The following is an 8,530-nucleotide window of genomic DNA, read 5'->3' as shown; positions in this document are numbered from 1 at the left end:
CCAAAGTACAAAAAAGTATAAATGGAAAATATCTCCCATTTTTTAGTATTGACTACATGCTAAAATGGTCATTTGGGGGTTAAAATATTCATTTCACCTTATTTATGTTTCTACTATGATAGTACAAAGTTTACACATCTTATGTTTATGATTTATGTTTTATTTCTGTGGAACAGTGCTGTTGTAGACCATATTCCATCCTTAAGATGAGCTTAAAAGCAAGACATACTGGCAAGTAAAAGGAAGAGAGTGAATTGCTCAAGGAATTAATACATTGGTGTGGTATACATTAGTGTGACAGGTTTGATAGTTGGAAATGCTCTGGAGTTTAACCAGGATTTTAGTAAAGGTGGATCTTGGGTCTGATACATGTTTTATTTGCTTTTCAGATCTAGGCAAGCTCTAGGTCTGTAAAGGCCTGTTGCCCAAGATCGTATCAAAACTTCTGATCCTGGCCCAGGGCCGGGGCGGGGTTGGGGGTGCGGTGGGCGGGCGCCTGGGTGGCACAGTTGAGCGTCCAACTTGGGCTCGGGTCGTGATCTCACGGTTCGTGAGTTTGAGTGCCACGTGCTCAAACTGTGCTGACAGCTCAGAGCCTGGAGCCTGCTTTGGATTCTGTGTCTCCCTCTGTGTCTGCCCCTCCCCTGTTAGTATGCTGTCTCTGTCTGTGTCTCTGTCTCTCTCAAAAGTAAACATTCAAAAGAAAAAAAATTTTTTTAAGTTCTGATCGTGAAATTTGTACATTGAAAAAGGCAGAGGAGGTGCAGATTGCTTTTCTTTGTAGAAGTAAAGATGAGTTTTGAAATGTCATTCGGGTGGACAGTAGCACACCTTGCCAAATTCCTAGTGCACATATACAGCCTTACTTGTCAAACTTAGCATATATTGTTGGTCAAACTGGAGTCTAATTTGTGGGTCACCCACCCCATTGTTGCGGTGGGACAATACCATCAGAGAGGTGCATCTGAAATTACTCTTCAAACATCCACCTGTTCTGGTCGTTTTGGAGGGCAAATCTTGGAAGCAACTTCTGACCACTTATCTTTCATAAATACAGTGTACTTTCAAAGTTAAGATTTCATTTTTTTTTTTTAATCCTTTTTCTCTTTCAAGGATCTCATTTTCCTCTGCTGGTGATTCCTTTAAACAAATGTTTCTCGTTCGATTTGAACAATTCATCATAGTCATTCAGATGGAGTTACAAAAGTCTAGGCTTTGTTTAAATGATTGAAACAAATGATCAAGTCCATGAATTTATGACTAGCATAAAATAGATGGGGTAATTTGTGTATTTGTTAAGCTTACCTACAAGGATTAGCTCTTTTTTTTTTTTCTTTTTTAACATTTATTCATTTTTGAGAGACAGAGAGAGACAGAGCATGGGTGGGGAAGGGGCAGAGAGAGGGAGACACAGAATCTGAAGCAGGCTCCAGGCTCTGAGCTGTCAGCACAGAGTCCAACGCGGGGCTCGAACTCACAAACTGTGAGATCATGACCTGAGCTGAAGTTGGACGGCTCAACCGACTAAGCCACCCAGGCGCCCCGAGGATTAGCTATTCTTAAATTGAATTTCTTGTTTCTTCTTAGGATTCACTTGCTAACTCTTTATGAACTTTAGCCAAGTGGCTCAATTCTAATATTCCCTTTACCACTTGAAAACTAGGCCACCTACCTGCTGATACTTGTGAGAATGAATAAATCAGTAGTTTCAAAAGTATGGTCTGTGGACCCCTACCCCAGAATCTCAGGGGGTATTTGTTAAAATGAAATTTCCTGTGCCACAACCATATTTGCTGAATCAGAATCTTCTAGTCTATTAGAATTACATAACAATGATGATAGGCCAACATTTCTTCTCATACATTCATATTTTTTTTTAATTTTTTTTAACGTTTATTTTATTTTTGAGACAGAGACAGAGCATGAACGGGGGAGGGGCAGAGGGAGAGGGAGACACAGAATCGGAAGCAGGCTCCAGGCTCTGAGCCATCAGCCCAGAGCCTGACATGGGGCTCGAACTCACGGACCGTGAGATCGTGACCTGAGCTGAAGTCAGATGCTTAAGCGACTGAGCCACCCAGGCGCCCCTATTCAAGCATATTTAAAAGTAGAATAGAGCAGGGGTGCCTGGGTGGCTCAGTTGGTTGAGCGTCCGACTTCGGCTCAGGTCACGATCTCACGGTGTGTGAGTTCAAGCCCCGTGTCAGGCTCTGTGCTGACAGCCTGGAGCCTGTTTCCGATTCTGTGTCTCCCTCTCTCTCTGCCCCTCCCCTGCTCATGCTCTGTCTCTCTCTGTCTCAAAAATAAATAAAAACATTTAAAAAAAATTTTTTTAAGTAGAATAGAACAAACCCCCATGTACCCATTATCCATTGTGGTAGGCTGAATGATGCCCCCCCCAAAGATGTCCAGGTCATAATCCCCAGAACCTGCGAATATGTAATAGGGACTTTGCAAATGTGATTCAACTAAGGATCTTGAGATGGGGAGATTATCCTGGAACATCCGAGTGGGCCCAGTGTAATCACAAGGGCCCTTCTAAGAGGGAGGCAGGAGGCACGTGGAAGTAAGAGGCCGGAGTGATACAGGGAAGGGGCCTCGTGGCGAAGGAATACAGGTGGCCTCTGGACACTGACACAGGCAGGGATATGGAGTCTCCCTGAAGCCTCACACAGAGGGAAAACACAGGAAAAGGAGAAAGTGTTAAAGCAAGAGCAAGCAATTAGCTTTCCCAGCCCTGGAAGTGCTTGGGACATTTGGCTTTTTGACAACTCTTGCAGAGTTAGCTTGCAGGTTTTTTCCTGGTCTTGAGATTCTCCCCACTGCCTTCTTAGTGTCCAACTTAGCTGTGATCTTCTGGAATCCCGTAAGCAAACAAAGGTAATACCAAGTCAGAATAAATAGAACGTGTTACCAGAAGGCTTTGCTTTCTTTCTAGTCCTGCCACCAAAGGTCTCTGTGTACCTTTGGTCTGGAAAAAACACAGGGGCCTAGCTTTGGAATAGATTTTGTAAGAGAATATTCTGGAAAAATTAAATGCTGCATACCTTCTGGCCAATAAAGAGCAGTGAGTGACCAGCCTTCCTGGCCACCTTTAACATGCATCTGTTGTCATCTCTACTTTTTGAAATTTATCTTTAAACCCCAAGTTAGTAGTTTTTAATACACCAGGGGTTGAGCTCTGGCTATACCTGTACTCTCTCAGTTGGAGAAGAGAAATTCCATTCTGGAATTCCTGGACTGTCCAGACCAGTCTGATTTTGATGTCCAACCATTATGGTTTTACTCTGAGTTTCTGTAATGAAATTTCCCCCTCTGCTCCTGCTTCAGCCTCTCGTTCCTGGCAACTTCCTCTCTTTCAACTATGAAAAGATGGTTCTTTGGGCAGTGAAGAATCAGCTCTAGACGAGGAGCCCCAAAACCCAGGCTTCAGTCCACGTTCTGTCACCCACAAATCTCTTCCTCTCGGGGCCTGGATTAACTTATCTGTAAAAAGAACTAACTTGCCTGATAGGATTGTTGTAGGAATTAAATTATATAATGTGAGAGTGCTTTGAACTATAAAGTCTGATCCCGATGTTGTCTAATTATAATTATTTATTTCTAGAATCCTAGAATATTATTACAGCTCTTCATTTTACAGATGGGGAAGCTGAAGCTTAGAAGGAGGAAGTTTATTCATTAGGGTGGTTAATTTTATGTGTCAAGTTGAATTGGCTATGATGCCCAGGAGTTTGGTCAAAATCCAGTCTAGGGGGGAAAAAAAAGCCAGTCTAGGTGTTGCTGTGAAACTATTTATAAATGTGGGCTTTAAAAAAGAGATGATTCTCCATAATGTCTATAAGCTTCATCTAGTCAGTTGCAGGCCTAAGAGAAAAGACAGATACCTAGAATAAACCTCTTCCTGCCCCCCTCCCTGTTTCTCCCTCTGTATGTGTACACATGTGCATGAGCACACACACACACACACACACACACACAGCCTATTTGTTTTTCCTCTCTGCAGACTACTTACTAATACATTCCTCCTTTCATTCATATGGCAAATATTGGGCACCTACTGTGGGCTCTGTTAGAACAAATGAGACAGGGTCCCTGTCCTCAAGTAGGGAACAGACAAGTGACTTCCCAATTACGGCTTTGTGTGATCATTGTGATTTGGGTCTGCTTTGGGAGCTTTGGGACCACAGTGAAGGAATGCTAAAATGGGTAACCAAGAGCTGTGAGGCGCAAGATGCTTCCCAAAAGATGAGACCTGAGTGAATTTTGAAGGATGAATGTGAGTCAGCAAATCAAAGAGAGGGGCCGGGCATTTCTAGCTCTATGGAGTGTGGGAAAGGGTGCTAGCATCTGCCCACCTGAGGCTCTCAGGAGTTCTGGAGCTGGAGCCAGAGGGAGTTGAGAGACGAAGGTGGAGCGGTCCACAGGGACCTGTCTTGGAGAAGGCCTCTTTCCTGAAAATCACAGGGAGGCACACTGGGGATGAAAGCAGGGACGACAGAAACCCATGTTTTAGAAAGATACTGATGGCTTGTCGGTGGAAGCTGGCCAGGAGGGGGAGTCCAGCAAGGAGCCAAGGGAGGCCTGAGGTAAGGCACGGAGGAAATGCAATAGAGGGGCTGGTGGTGAGATGTCTTCATTCCCTCACACAGCAGGTATCTGTTGAGCATCTGTGTGAGCCAGGCACTCTGCCCGGTGACGGGGCTCCGCGATGAACACAGACACTGGAGCCGTGGAGCTTGGTGGGGGAACTGGAAGGATTTGGTGTTGATCTACCGGAGAAGGTGGGGTCAAAGACTGCTTCGAGGTCTTTCGACGGAGGTCAGTACCCACCCAGATGGGGAGCCCTGGAGAAGGAGCAAATTTGGGGCCAGGTAAGTTCAGTCTGGGGTTTGTCGAGTTTGAGGTGGGACAACCAGATGAAACTGTCCAGGTGATCATTGATCTGTTAGTCTGAGGGGCCAGAGAGTTAGGCACCTGGGAGAGAGACTGGGAAGAAGCTGGGGGTGGCGGGGGTTGGGAGAGGAGGGGGGAGGGGGCAGAATGAAATCAGGCAGGAAGAACGGGCCTCAGGCTAAGAACCTGGAATTGTATGCAAAGTGTTCTGTGTTTGGATAAATGTGGGTTTCCCACACCCTATGGTGGCTCCAGAGCCATCATCCTCACATTCTCAAAGGGGAGAAAAGATGCCCCCCCAATTAGGAGCCACTGAGATAAAATGGGGTGAGCAGATGGCTAAAGATAGAGACCTAGGGAGGAGCAGCCTTTAAAGGGAAGCAGAGGAAGAGGCCACTGAGAAAAAGGAGGAGGAAGCCAGAATAGCGCCCCATCATGGAAACCGCAAGAGAGGAGCATTTTCGTGGTGCAGAGGGCAGAGAAGACAGATGCAAGCAGTTGGACTTGGAGTTGAGAAGGTAGCCCAAGGAGAACTTGGCATAGAAGCAGGCTGTTTTCATATCAGGAGGACTGAGATGTGACACATGTTCATATGCTACAAGGAACAACCCAGGAGACAAGGGGAGCCATCTCAGGCCACCAGGCTCCCAAGCAGCATCAGTACCCACCCCCCCACCCCCGCACTTCAGGAAAGCAGTGGCCGTGCCAGCACAGCAGTGGCTCCCCCAGAGAAAGAGGAAGCCAGTGACAGGTGAGCGAAGGCAGCCCTGTGCAGCTTGGCAAGTAGGATTGTTCAGGAGACTGAAAACCTTGATCCCAGGAGGAGTAGCCGAGGACCGGGGAGTTGTGCAGCTTGAGAAGCCTCAGGGGGCAATGGTTAGCTGTTTTCAGATGAAGAACTTTCCTGGGACAGAGGGAACAGGTAGGTTTTCTGCACCCAGAACTAATTTAAAGAGAGAGATTTGATTCAGCAATGGAAGAAAATTTCTAAACCTACAGCTACTAGGAGAGGTAGCAAGTTCCTCGTCTTCAAAAGTGTGCAAACAGAAGGCAAGGCTGGTACATAGAATCCAAACATCAGGTGGGAGTTAGTGTAGATGAACTTGAAAGTCCCCTCTAGGCTGGGCAATCTCTAATGCTTGTCAGATTTCCCTGGTCATCTCAAAGGTTTCTGTGAAATGGGCAAAAATACGATTTTGATTCATTTTATTAAAGAAAAATCATGCCACATAGTGCTTATGAGGTTAGGAGTAGAAAGGGGTGATATAACTTGACAAGACAGCACATCTAGCAAGTGGTATAGCTCCTGGGAAGAAAATCACTGGCTTAAGTTTGGATCAGTGATTCCTAGAAGTTCCAAGTCCTCCACTTGAGGACACTGTTTAAAAAAAAAAAAAAAAAAAAAAAAAGTGCAGATAACCTCCACCACTCCATTCTGACTCTCAATTGCTGTTTGGCCCCAGGAACCTGCATTTTAATCAAGCAGCATTCCCCCTGCCCTCAGAATCTTAGGTGCAGGTCCCAGGACTCTTCTTTGGGAAACGGATAATGGCACGAGAACAAAGATCCTCTAATCAAAGTGCTCTGTAAATCTCTGTGTGCTGTGCAGATGGGAAGTTGGGCTCCACTGTGAGGGGGCGGGGTGGGCTTGCAGGGAAAGTCAGGGTGTAATCTTGGACTGACTCTCAGGTCCAGTATTTCCCACAGCACTGAGTGGGCTAATGGGGAATTTTGCAGGACTAAATCTCATTCATTACCATCAGTCCCATCTGTGGAGACCAGGAGGCTTGAGTCATTGCCTCAGTCTCCCAGCCTATAAAATGAAATTGCGATGGTTGGACCCTGGCTTCTTGATGAATGAGGTAGAACAAATCTGCAAGTGACTGGGGCTGGAAAACTCTAGGAAAGTGCCTCCCACTGCCTTGCTCAAAGGATTCAGAACACAGCCAAGATGTAATAATGGGACCAGCTTTGCCTTCCTGCCTGGAACAAACAAAAAACCAGGCAGGATACATGAAGCAACAATTTTAAAACACGGGACATCAGACCATGAAGGGTAATGATCGTTGAGACTGAATGCTTTCTCCTCAAGATCAGGAACAAGGCAAGTACGTCTAGTCTCACTGCTTCTATTCAACATTGTAAATGACCACTGAAATGAGAGAAAAAAATGACAGACATCCAGATTGGAAAGAAAGAAATAAAACTATCTTTGTTCACAGATGATATAATTATCTATATGGAAAGTCTGATGGAATCTACCAAAAAAATATCTAGAACTAATGAAAGAGTTTAGCAAGGTATATATGATTGATGTACAAAAATTGTATCTTTATACAATTAGCAGTGAAAAATCAGAAATTAAAATTTGTAAATGCCACTTGACATCGAAAACCATAAAATGCTTAGGGATAAATCAGACCAAGGATGTACAGACCTGTATACTGAAAACCATACCACATTGCTGAGAAAAATTTAAGGAGAACCAATAGAGATAAATGTAATCATTGGTAAGAATGCTCAGCAATGTTAAGATGTCAGTTCTCCCCAAAATTGGTCTGTAGTTTCAATGCTATTTCAATCAAAATTCCAGCAGAACTTTTCTGTAGAAATTGGCAAACTAATTTTAAAATTCATATGGAAGTGCAAAGGACCTAGACAGAATAGCCAAAAAATACCTTTGGAAAAGAACAAAGTAAGCCTGATTTCAAGGCTTAGTATAAAGCAACAGGAATCAAGACAGTATGGTATTGGTACCAAGACAGACTAATAGATTAGTGGAACAAATAGACCACAAATATATAGATTACTGATTTTTTTTTAAGTTTATTTATTTTGAGAGAGTGCAGGGGAAGGGTGGAGCAAGAGAGGGAATGAGAATCCCAAGTATGCTCCATGCTGTCAGCACCAAGCCTGACGCAGGGCTCGATCCCGTGAACTGTGAGATCATGACCTGAGCTGAAATCAAGAGTCAGGTGCTCAACCGACTAAGCCATCCAGGCGCCTCTATAAATTACTGATTTTTGACAGAGACGCAAAGGCAACTCAGTAGAGAAAGTATTGTCTTTCCAACAAATGGCACTGGAACAATACCATGTGCAAAAACAAAACAAAAAGAATATTGATTCATTCCTTGCACCATATACAAAAATTAAAATGGGTCATAGACCTAATTGTAAAAACAAAACTATAAGCCTTCTAGAATGCAGAGGGTAAAATCTTTGTGACCTAGGGCTAGGCAATTATTTCATATATACAACACCAGAGCATTATCCGTAAAAGAAAAAATCTGGGGCACCTGGGTGGCTCAGTTGGTTGAGCATCCAACTTTGGCTCAGGTCATGATCTCATGGTCTGTGAGTTCAAGCCCCGCGTCGGGCTCTCTGCTGACAGCTCAGAGCCTGGAGCTTGCTTTGAGTTCTGTGTCTCCCTCTCTCTCTCTCTGCCCCTCCTCTGCTCACTCTCTCTCTCTCTCTCAAAAGAATAAATCAACATTAAAAAAAATTTTTTTAATGGAAAAATCTGATAAATTGGACTTCATCAAAATAAAAAATTTCTGCTCTTGGAAAGGCACTGTTAAAAGAATGAAAACACAAGCCACAGACTGGGAGAAATATTTGCAAATTACACATCT

This window comes from Panthera uncia (assembly GCF_023721935.1).
Source record: "Panthera uncia isolate 11264 chromosome C1 unlocalized genomic scaffold, Puncia_PCG_1.0 HiC_scaffold_4, whole genome shotgun sequence".
NCBI lineage: Eukaryota > Metazoa > Chordata > Mammalia > Carnivora > Felidae > Panthera > Panthera uncia.
The sequence above is the reverse complement of the archived record's forward strand: the minus strand, read 5'-3'. Positions refer to the sequence as shown.